The sequence below is a fragment of the Mustela nivalis genome (assembly GCF_964662115.1).
Source record: "Mustela nivalis genome assembly, chromosome: 19".
Lineage (NCBI taxonomy): Eukaryota > Metazoa > Chordata > Mammalia > Carnivora > Mustelidae > Mustela > Mustela nivalis.
The window spans coordinates 16498836-16507909 of NC_139038.1; the positions used below are offsets into that span (position 1 = coordinate 16498836).

At 46.8% G+C, this 9074-nt stretch overlaps 1 long non-coding RNA gene across 1 annotated transcript in view; it reads left to right on the top strand.

Annotated features, from left to right (window-relative positions):
• Positions 1 to 9074, top strand: part of LOC309854868 — a 29900-nt gene that overhangs the window by 12354 nt on the left and 8472 nt on the right. The gene's annotated exons all lie outside the window — the stretch shown is intronic.

Below are 9074 nucleotides of genomic sequence, written 5' to 3' on the forward strand. Positions count from 1 at the left end.
TCACCCTAAGCCTTTGGATTCCTGCTTCCACATGTTGCCAGGAAAACTGGCATCTCACCTTCATTAACATTAGGCCACCATCAAATGCAAAGTTCAGTCAATGAATCAAGAAACTTTATTTATTCTAGAAGGAGAGAGAGCATGCAAGGAGGGGGAGGGGCAGAGGGAGAGGGAGAAAAGCAGACTCCCTGCTGAGCACAGAGCCCTACGCAGGGCTCCACCTCACAGCCCTGAGATCATGACCTGAGCCAAAATCAAGAGTTGGGGACACTTAACTGACTGAGCCACACAGGCGCCCCTTAAGTAACTTTTTGGAGTTAACTTCAGGTGCGTAAGCTAGCACATGAAGTCTGGAATCCCTAGTAAATGCACCCATACTGATGACTTTGCCCCTGTTTAGTGCTATGTTCTATGCTCACTGGTCTGAGACCGTTCCCACACACTTCCCAGGTTTCCGCCAACACGTTAGCAATGTATTGCAATTCTTTTTGGTATGTAAACTGCTTCCTCCTGGACCACAGTGTATACTGTGCCCCTAGAACATGCTGAGATTTGACCCTAGTTATAGGTCTAGTGACAACAGAGAATTGGTGTTGGACTTGAGGGGAAAGCATTTGCCTCAAATGAAGTTATCGCTGAGTTTTCAGACAGGAAAGTTGGTCTCTTCAGAGAGATGCAAAATGACTTGGAAGTTCAATATCGTCCACTTCATTTGGTTCTAACCAAAAACACCATTCCAGATTTCTAGATCCTATTCTATCCTGATTAATGCTCTAGTTTCCCCATGACAAACTTGATAGTACTGAATTCAACTGTCATTATAATCCAGCAGCTCTATGATCATATTTTGTGTTTGACTTTTAGCCATATTCGCCCTGGGTCAACATAAGGGATTGTTCTAGAACTGTCACGGAAGCACCCTGGTTCTCAGGCTGAGTTGTGTTGGGACTTAGTAGACTTGAGCTTGTCATTTTCTGTGATCACTCAACGCACTGAGAAGAACCCATCCTACAGCACAGTCATTAGTCACTACTGCTGCCGTTGCGGTCAAGGGCAGCAGGCGTTTGGGTTCCCAAGGCACGAGCTTCATCACAATCAGCCACAGGTGACAGCTTTCACTGTGACGTGACTGCATACTGTGGACTACTAGCGTACCATTTCCCGTCGGCAAAGAACTCAGGATTGCTGAAGTCCAAATGTGACCAAATCAACTGCAAAACCCCATGTTTGTGGGTCTGTCTCCTAGGACCACTCCCAGCACCAATTATGAGATCAGGCAAGGTCCAGTCAGGAGACAAGAGGCCACAATGGGAAAGTTAAAGGTAAGGAGTTATTGATAGGGGCTTGGAATTTAGAGAATAAGCTAATAATGAGAGCTAAAGACAATTCTAAAGAATATAGAAGTAGCAGACATCGCGATCAGCTACTTATCCCTAGGGCTGAATAGAACACCCAAGGCAGAGTCCTCTACCACCGGGTCTGAGATCCAGGCTCTATTTGAAAGGGCACCTGGCTGACTCAGTCTGAAGAGCAACCAACTGTTGACCTCAGGGTTGAGTCTGAGCACCACGCCGGGTGTAGAGATTACTTAAGTAAAGAAAACATTAAAAAAAAAAAAAAAAGGGAGAGCATAACAGAAAAGTCAGCGGTGGGCCCCTACCGTGGGACTGCCTGCAGACCTGTCGTCCCGAGCTCCGGTGAAGCTGCTGATTACTGAGCACTGCTAGAGCCCAGACTCGAGGAAGCAGACTCTGCAGAGGGTCAGTGCTAGAGAACGCTGCACGGGGTCCAGACTGACGGTGCAAAAGGAGTCCAAGTGGGAGGAGTCCACTGACCGCAAAGGCAGCTTGGGGTCTGCCGGTTTTCCGCTCTCCGGCGTTCCGGAAGAGAAGGCGCAGCGAGGTGGTGGCAAGCTGGGGTCTGTGAGCTCCCCCAGAGAACTCCTTACTCGGGACACGCATCTAAGGCCCACTGGATGTGCCCACATACAGGTAGTCCTGCAAATCTGCGCAGCACAAGCGAGAAACCTGGACAGGCCTTAGAACCCGAAGGGCAGCCCCTTCTTGGTTCAGTGGCCTCCGGCGCACTCTGCTGGCAAAGCTTAGCATCACGTTCTGCGCCCTGAGAGGTGCTGCTTGGTCCAGCCCCTTACCTTGGAGCAGACACTGGAGGGAGACTTTGGAACCGAGAGGCAATAAATGGGAAACTAACACAGTACCAGAATCCCCACTAGTCTCTCTTCCTCACAGACTGGGGGCCAACAAGGTAGGAAGGACTGAGTGAAAGCCTCTGGAAATTTCCCCTCCCTACAAAAACAACAACGCAGTAAAGATACCACATCCCTGGGAAAAGTGTAGAGATTCATGCCCCAGAAGCCTCGGTCAAAGGGTTGAAAGCAGCAGGTGGAGGGAGATCTATCACCCACATAACCCACAGTGTGGCCTGTGAATAAGTCGATGGATCTGGGAGATTGACGGCGGACAGTCATGAACTGAAACCAGGCAGCGGCAGTGGGAATGCAGGATGCAGAGACGATGTGCTGCCTTTCCCAGAGCAATTCGGCACAGTCCTTGGTATCTGGCATGTAGCTAGTACCTGGCTTTCTCTCCCTGACAGTATGAAGGCCACCAGAGCCTGGCCTTTTAGCTGCCAAGGCTGTCCTATATCCCCAGGTCGATTCAGGGTGATGTCAGTTTTGCTCTGACATATTGGCTTAGGGCCCACCCTTATTTTTTATTTTTATTTTTGTATGTGTGAGTCAAGCGGTAGACGTTACAGAAAAGATACAGAAAAAGCTCAAGAGTGAGAAGGGGTCCCGACAGGGTTGCCAATGAGGGCCTTTAGGGTTGGTCTTTTATAGAAAGCGAACCAGGAAACTTAAATCCTTTTAACATCTCGGGGCACCTGGTTGGCTCAGTGGGTTAAGCCTCTGCCTTCAGCTCAGGTCATGATCTCAGGGTCTTGGGATCGAGTCCCACATCGGGCTCCTTGCTTGGCCGGAAGCCTGCTTCTCCCTCTGCCTCTGCCTGCCATTCTGTCTGCCTGTGCTCGCTCTCTCTCCCTCTCTCTCTGACAAATAAATTAAAAAAAAATTTAAAAAGAACCCAGGTTTTACCCAGCAGGTGCACCCTCAAGGGGAAAAGAGAGGAGATTGGGATAAGGATGCATTTCTCCCTCGGGAAGTCAGGGGATGGGGAAGGCCGGAGTACAGACCAGCGGTCCTCCCTCTACAAGAAGGAAACATTAAGAGTGAGGACACTGTGTCCTCTTGTTATGCAAGAGGGATGCTAGAACCCTTTCCTGAAGCAGTTCCCATGTTTTTTCCCGCTGAGCTCTTTCTTGAAACCAAGTGTATTAGCTTTCTCTTGCTGTATAAGAAATTACCCCCAATTTAGCAGTTTTAAACAACACTCCCTTAAAACAGGTCCTGTGAACTTTGCTGGGTTCTCAGCTCAGTGTCTTGGCTTGGCAAGGTTCTCAGTTTAGAGTCTCTCAAGGTCAAAGTCAAGATGTTGGCTGGGCCGGAGTCTTACCTAGCCTGGGGGGAGAATCCACTTCCAAAGGAGTCCAGGTTCTTGGCCATATTCAGTTCCTGGGCATGCGGGGTCGTGCTCCAGGTTTCCTTGCTGGCTATCACCCGGGCGCCGCTGTTCAGAGACTGCTGCGTTCCTTGTCCCTGGCCCCTCCCTCTTCAGGCCAGCAATGGCCCACAGTCCTCCTCCGGCTTCAAGTCTCTGAGGTCTTTTTCTGCCATGAGCTGGAGAAAACTCTGCTTGTAAGCGGCTACCGGATCGGGTGTTGATCTCTAGATCTTAACATCAACTGACTTGGAACTTTAACGACATCTTTAGTGAGATCTGCAGAATCTCTTTGCAGCTTAGTGTTGGATCGAAAAACCAGGGGCCAGGAATTTTAGGGGTTATCTTTAGAAGTCTGTCGACCACACAAGGGAGTCTTATCTTTGCCCCAGACGCTGAGGTTTCTTAGATCTTGTCTGACACACAAGGAAAGTGTGTTACGTGCCCTCTCGCCTAGAGAGACCACAATCAGCCCTTCAGAGGGTCATAAATTCCTAGCATGACTGTGTGAATACGGAAAAGGTACAACAGCTTCGAACAATTTACCGCCGTCTGTTGGAAAGTCGTTGTCATAACTACGCGGATCTCGTTGGCCCGGACGCGGGTGGCACCTCCAAGTCTTGCCGCGTGTAACTCCCACGCTCCGAGCACCAGCCCTGATCCCAGTGGGAGCAGATACCTCCTCTCCGTTCCAGCCACTTGCCCACACTGTCTCTCTGGCTACACAGGTTTTCCCAGAACCTTCTTTCTGATATTCGTCATCTATTGTTTTTTTTTTTTTTTTAAGATTTTATTTATTTGACAGACAGAGAGAGATCACAAGTAGGCAGAGAGGCCGGCAGAGAGAGAGAGGGAAGTGGGCTCCCTGCTGAGCGGAGATGCTGAGCCCCGATGCGGGGCTCCATCCCAGGACCCCGAGATCATGACCGGAGCACCCAGGCACCCCTCATCATCTATTTTATCCCTTGGTGATTTGGGGAACATGTGAACTAGAATGGCCATCATTTGGCCTGAATAGGGCGATGAATTAATATTCAGAAAAATAAACAACATGTTTTGCCAGTGGCTTGATCTAATCTATTTGTTAGATTCATAAGCAAATATCCAAGATCTTCCAAGGAGCAAACCCTGAAGTACCAGCAATATTAAGGTGATAATTCTGGCCACTGATGTTCCTCCATGCCTGTGTCTCCATCCAAATATAGATACAGCTCAGACAGATGCTCACGCACTCAGACATACACATCATCTCCTTTAGTCCTCACAGGAACCCTGCTGAGTAGGGATTATTACCCTGATGAGGTAGACGAGAAAACAGGCCTAGTGATGTTCTATTACTTCCCCAAGGTCAAGGATAAAAAGGAGCAGAGCCACGTACCAAAAAACCAAAACCCAACCCAAACAGAAAGCCCAGCTGAGTCAGGACTCATACCTACGCCGTGGGCCATGCTTCTGACCACTTGGGTGGAGATTTGCGAAGTGCCTAAGCCCTGAATTGAGGCCTTGACTCTCCGCTTCTGGAAGAGAAGTCAGGGCTGCTCCCTGGGGGCCTGGAATGTCTTTGCTGTATTCATGAGAGTGGCACAAAGGGAAAAGTGTGCTCGATCGTTGTTTGTGGCTGCGAGATAGGGAGGGCCAGTGGGACTTGGACACCCGCTTTGGTGCCCAGTTCGCACCTGCTGCATGACGGACTCGCTGCCTGATCAGCCAGACACACAGCCTGCCTGTGAGAGCCCCTGTCTGTGCTTTGCCCCTAATACCGCCCCTAACCTTTCCAGTACACGGACTCATCGGAACTGGATTTGAGGTCATTTTAGGCTGTAGACCTTGTGCCAAGTGTTCTACCTTCCCATTTAAGGGGAAGTCAGAACCCCCTGATAGAAGATTTCATTATCTGAGAGGTTTCTGGGCTGGAGAGAAATATTTACCACCTTCTGTACGCTCTAATGCTCAATGTATTAGACGCTAACAACAACAACAATAAATTGAAAACTATTTGTTTCCCACAGGGGACTTAAGCTTTGATTACAAATTTGACCAGCTAAATTACCTTAAATAATTTAACTGTGAAGACAAAGTCAATACAGTGGATTTTTTTGGACTACTCATATGCTTTAAGCGTTTACAGAGTAATTACAACATTTATTAAGACCCTGCCTTCAAAACTGGTTATGAAAGTACCGAAGCCGCGGGCTTAACCTTCTCTTGTCCTTAGTCCTTCACCTGCCCAGGGCTCCTGTTTCTCTACCTTTCTAGGGCCTCAGTAATTCTACCAGTTATTATTTTTATACCTTTCAAAAATTTTTATTAACAGTTTATTTATGTGACAGAGGGGGGGGGAGCGAGCACACAAGCAGGGGGAGCAGCAGCAGAGGGAGAGGGAGAAGCAGACTCCCCGCTGGGCAGCGCGCCGCCAGGACCCTGAGACCAGGACCTGAGACCAGGACCTGAGACCAAGGCAGTCACTTAACAGACTGAGCCACCAGGTGCCCCCTAGAGTTTTTGTAATCCTACCGGACCCGCAGGAGAAAGGAAACTCTCAGAATCAGCAGGTTGCGGGTTCTGGCCAGAGACAAGGGATCCTGTCCCAGCTCTGAGGATTCAAACTGAGGGTCACTAGCCCCAGTGCCCGTTTCTATAAAGCTTCCTGGTGACCTTGGGGAGCTTTTGAGTTTCTTTCTTTTTGTCTTTCTTTGTCAAAAATTCCTTCTTTCTTCTCTTTCTTTTTCTCTTTCTCTTTCTCTCTTTCTTTTGTATGCCTTAAAGAAAAACTCATTATGGAAAATGTCAAACAAATTAAAAAAAAATACAGTTTATAGGACTCTCCGTGAACCCACTGCTCAACTTGAACAGTTTAAACCCATGACTACTGATTCTCCTCCCTTATTATTTTGAAGCAAATCTCACACATGATAGAATGTCATCTGAACTGTTAAGGCATGATACTCAAAAAGATTAAGGATTTTATCTATTTTATTTTTTGTAAAGATTTTTTTAAAGTAATCCATACACTAACACGGGGCTTGAACTCACAACCCCAAGATCAACCATCACATTCTCTATGACAGCCATTCAGGCACCCCAAGATTAAGGACTTTAAACTGTAGTGCCATTATCACAACTAAATTTTTAAAATAATCATCCCTTAATATTGAATATCCAGTGTATTTGAATTTTCAATTTGAATAAATGTTCCATAAATGTCAACTAAATTTTTTTCAGCTTGTTTAAATCAAAATACAAATAAGAACTAATACATGTAACTGATTTATATACAGATACTAATTAGAATCACTAATTTTGAACCTTGGTGTCTTCCTCAGAGTTGGTACATTCAATTTTTGTATGGTCATCAATAACTGAGCTCTTGTCCCTTTATTATGATGCATCGACCTGGTCTGTTGGCACTAGTAAAACCCTTTATTAACTTATAATTGGTAAGGTCATGAAAGCTTCACATATACCCTTCTGTGCCCTTCCCCTGACAGAGGATCTCAAACCTGGCTGCATATTAGAATCTGGACATCTTTTGTTTTTTGGTTGAGATTCACATAACGAAATTTATGTTAACGATGTTAACCATTTTTTAAGATTTTATTTATTTATTTGAGAGAGAGAGAGTATGAGAAAGGGAAGGGTCAGAGGGAGAATCAGACTCCCCGCCCGCGAGCAGGGAGCCCGATGCAGGACTCGATCCCAGGGCTCCAGGATCATGACCTGAGCCAAAGGCAGTCACTTAAGCAGCTAAGCCCCCAGGCACCCCCATGTTATCCATTTTTAAGTGGACAGTTCTGTAGCCTTAAGTACCTTCATTTTCTTGTACAATCGTCACCACCACCCATCTCCAGACTCCTTTTCATCTTATAAAACGGAAACTGTGCACATCGAATGCTAACTCCTCCTTCCCCCCTGGCCCCCAACCCCTGGCCACCACCACCCCACTTTCTTTTTAAGATTTTATTTATTTATTTGTCAGAGAGAAAGTGAGCGAGAGCGAGCACAGGCAGACAGAGTGGCAGGCAGAGTCAGAGGGAGAAGCAGGCTCCCTGCGGAGGGCAAGGAGCCCGATGCGGGACTCGATCCCAGGACGCTGGGATCATGACCTGAGCCGAAGGCAGCCGCTTAACCGACTGAGCCACCCAGGCGTCCCACTTTCTGACTCTGAATTTGACCACTCTAGGGAACTCCTGTAAAAGGAATCTTACAGTACTTGTTTTGCTTTTTGGCTTATTTCACTTAACATAATGTCCTCATGGTCCATCCATGTTGCGGCCTGGGTCAGAATTTCCTTCCTTTTTTAGGGCTGGGTAATATTCCATTGTATATAACACCCCACCTTTTGTCCATCCACTCAGCCGTCAGTGGACGCTTGAGTTGCTTCCGTCCCTTGACTATTGTGAATAAGGCTGCTGTGAACACAGGTGTTCAAATATCTCTTTATGACTCTGCTTTCCATTTTTTGGGATATATACTCAGCAGTGAAATTGTCAGCTTTTTTTTTTTTTTTAAAGATCTATTTATTTCAGAAAGAGAGAGCATGGCGGGGGGCAGAGAGAGAGAGGGAGAAGCAGATCCCCTGCTGAGCAGAGAGCCCGATGTGGGGCTCGATCCCAGGACCCTGAGATCATGACCTGAGCCGAAGGCAGCGGCTTAACTGACGGAGCCCCCCAGGCGCTCCCTACCAGCTCTTTTCTAAGGGCCCGTCACCCAGTTTTCCGGAGCAGCGGCACCGTTCTACATTCCAGCCAACTATGCACAAGGGTTTCAGTGTCTCCATATCTTCATCAACATTTGTTATTTTTCTGGGTGAGTTTTTTTTTTTTAATAGTAGCTATCCAAATGAGTGCGTTTTTTGTGGTTTTGTGGTTTTCTCTTTGTTTGGTTTGCCTTTTCCTAATATGCTGCTATGATGAGGGTCTTTTCATGTGCTTGTTAGCCATTTCTGGTGTTCTTTGGAGACATGGCTGTTCAATTCCTTCGCCCGTTTTTCAATCGGTTTGTTGACTTTTATGATAAGTTTGAGAGTTCTTTATCCTGAGTATGAATCCCTTATTATAGAATCTGGGGATCTTTTGTGATGGGACCTGTAGCTGGGTTATTTTATTTTATTATTTTATTTATTTTTGTAGCCCAGTGTTTTTTAAATTTCCTCAGGCTAAAAAGCATTTTCTTAGGAGATGCGGTAATAAGTTCGGTGAAGCCAGTTCTCATCAGGACAAACAGGATCATCACCAGCTAGAACAGTGCTGACATGTCCAACTACCCGGCTACCCTGTGTACTGATCAGTGCTGTTGGGTCACAGTCATCCTGCCTTACCCAGGGTCAGTGGGCAGTGCTGGTGGGTCACGGTCACCCTGCCTTACCCAGGGTCAGTGGGCCCACAGTTCCCTCCTTGCACAGAGAGAAATTAGTTCATATTTCCACCTTATAAATAGAAGTAGAGGAATAAGAGGCAAATCAAAATATCCATATATTTACACTCTATTCATAAAAAT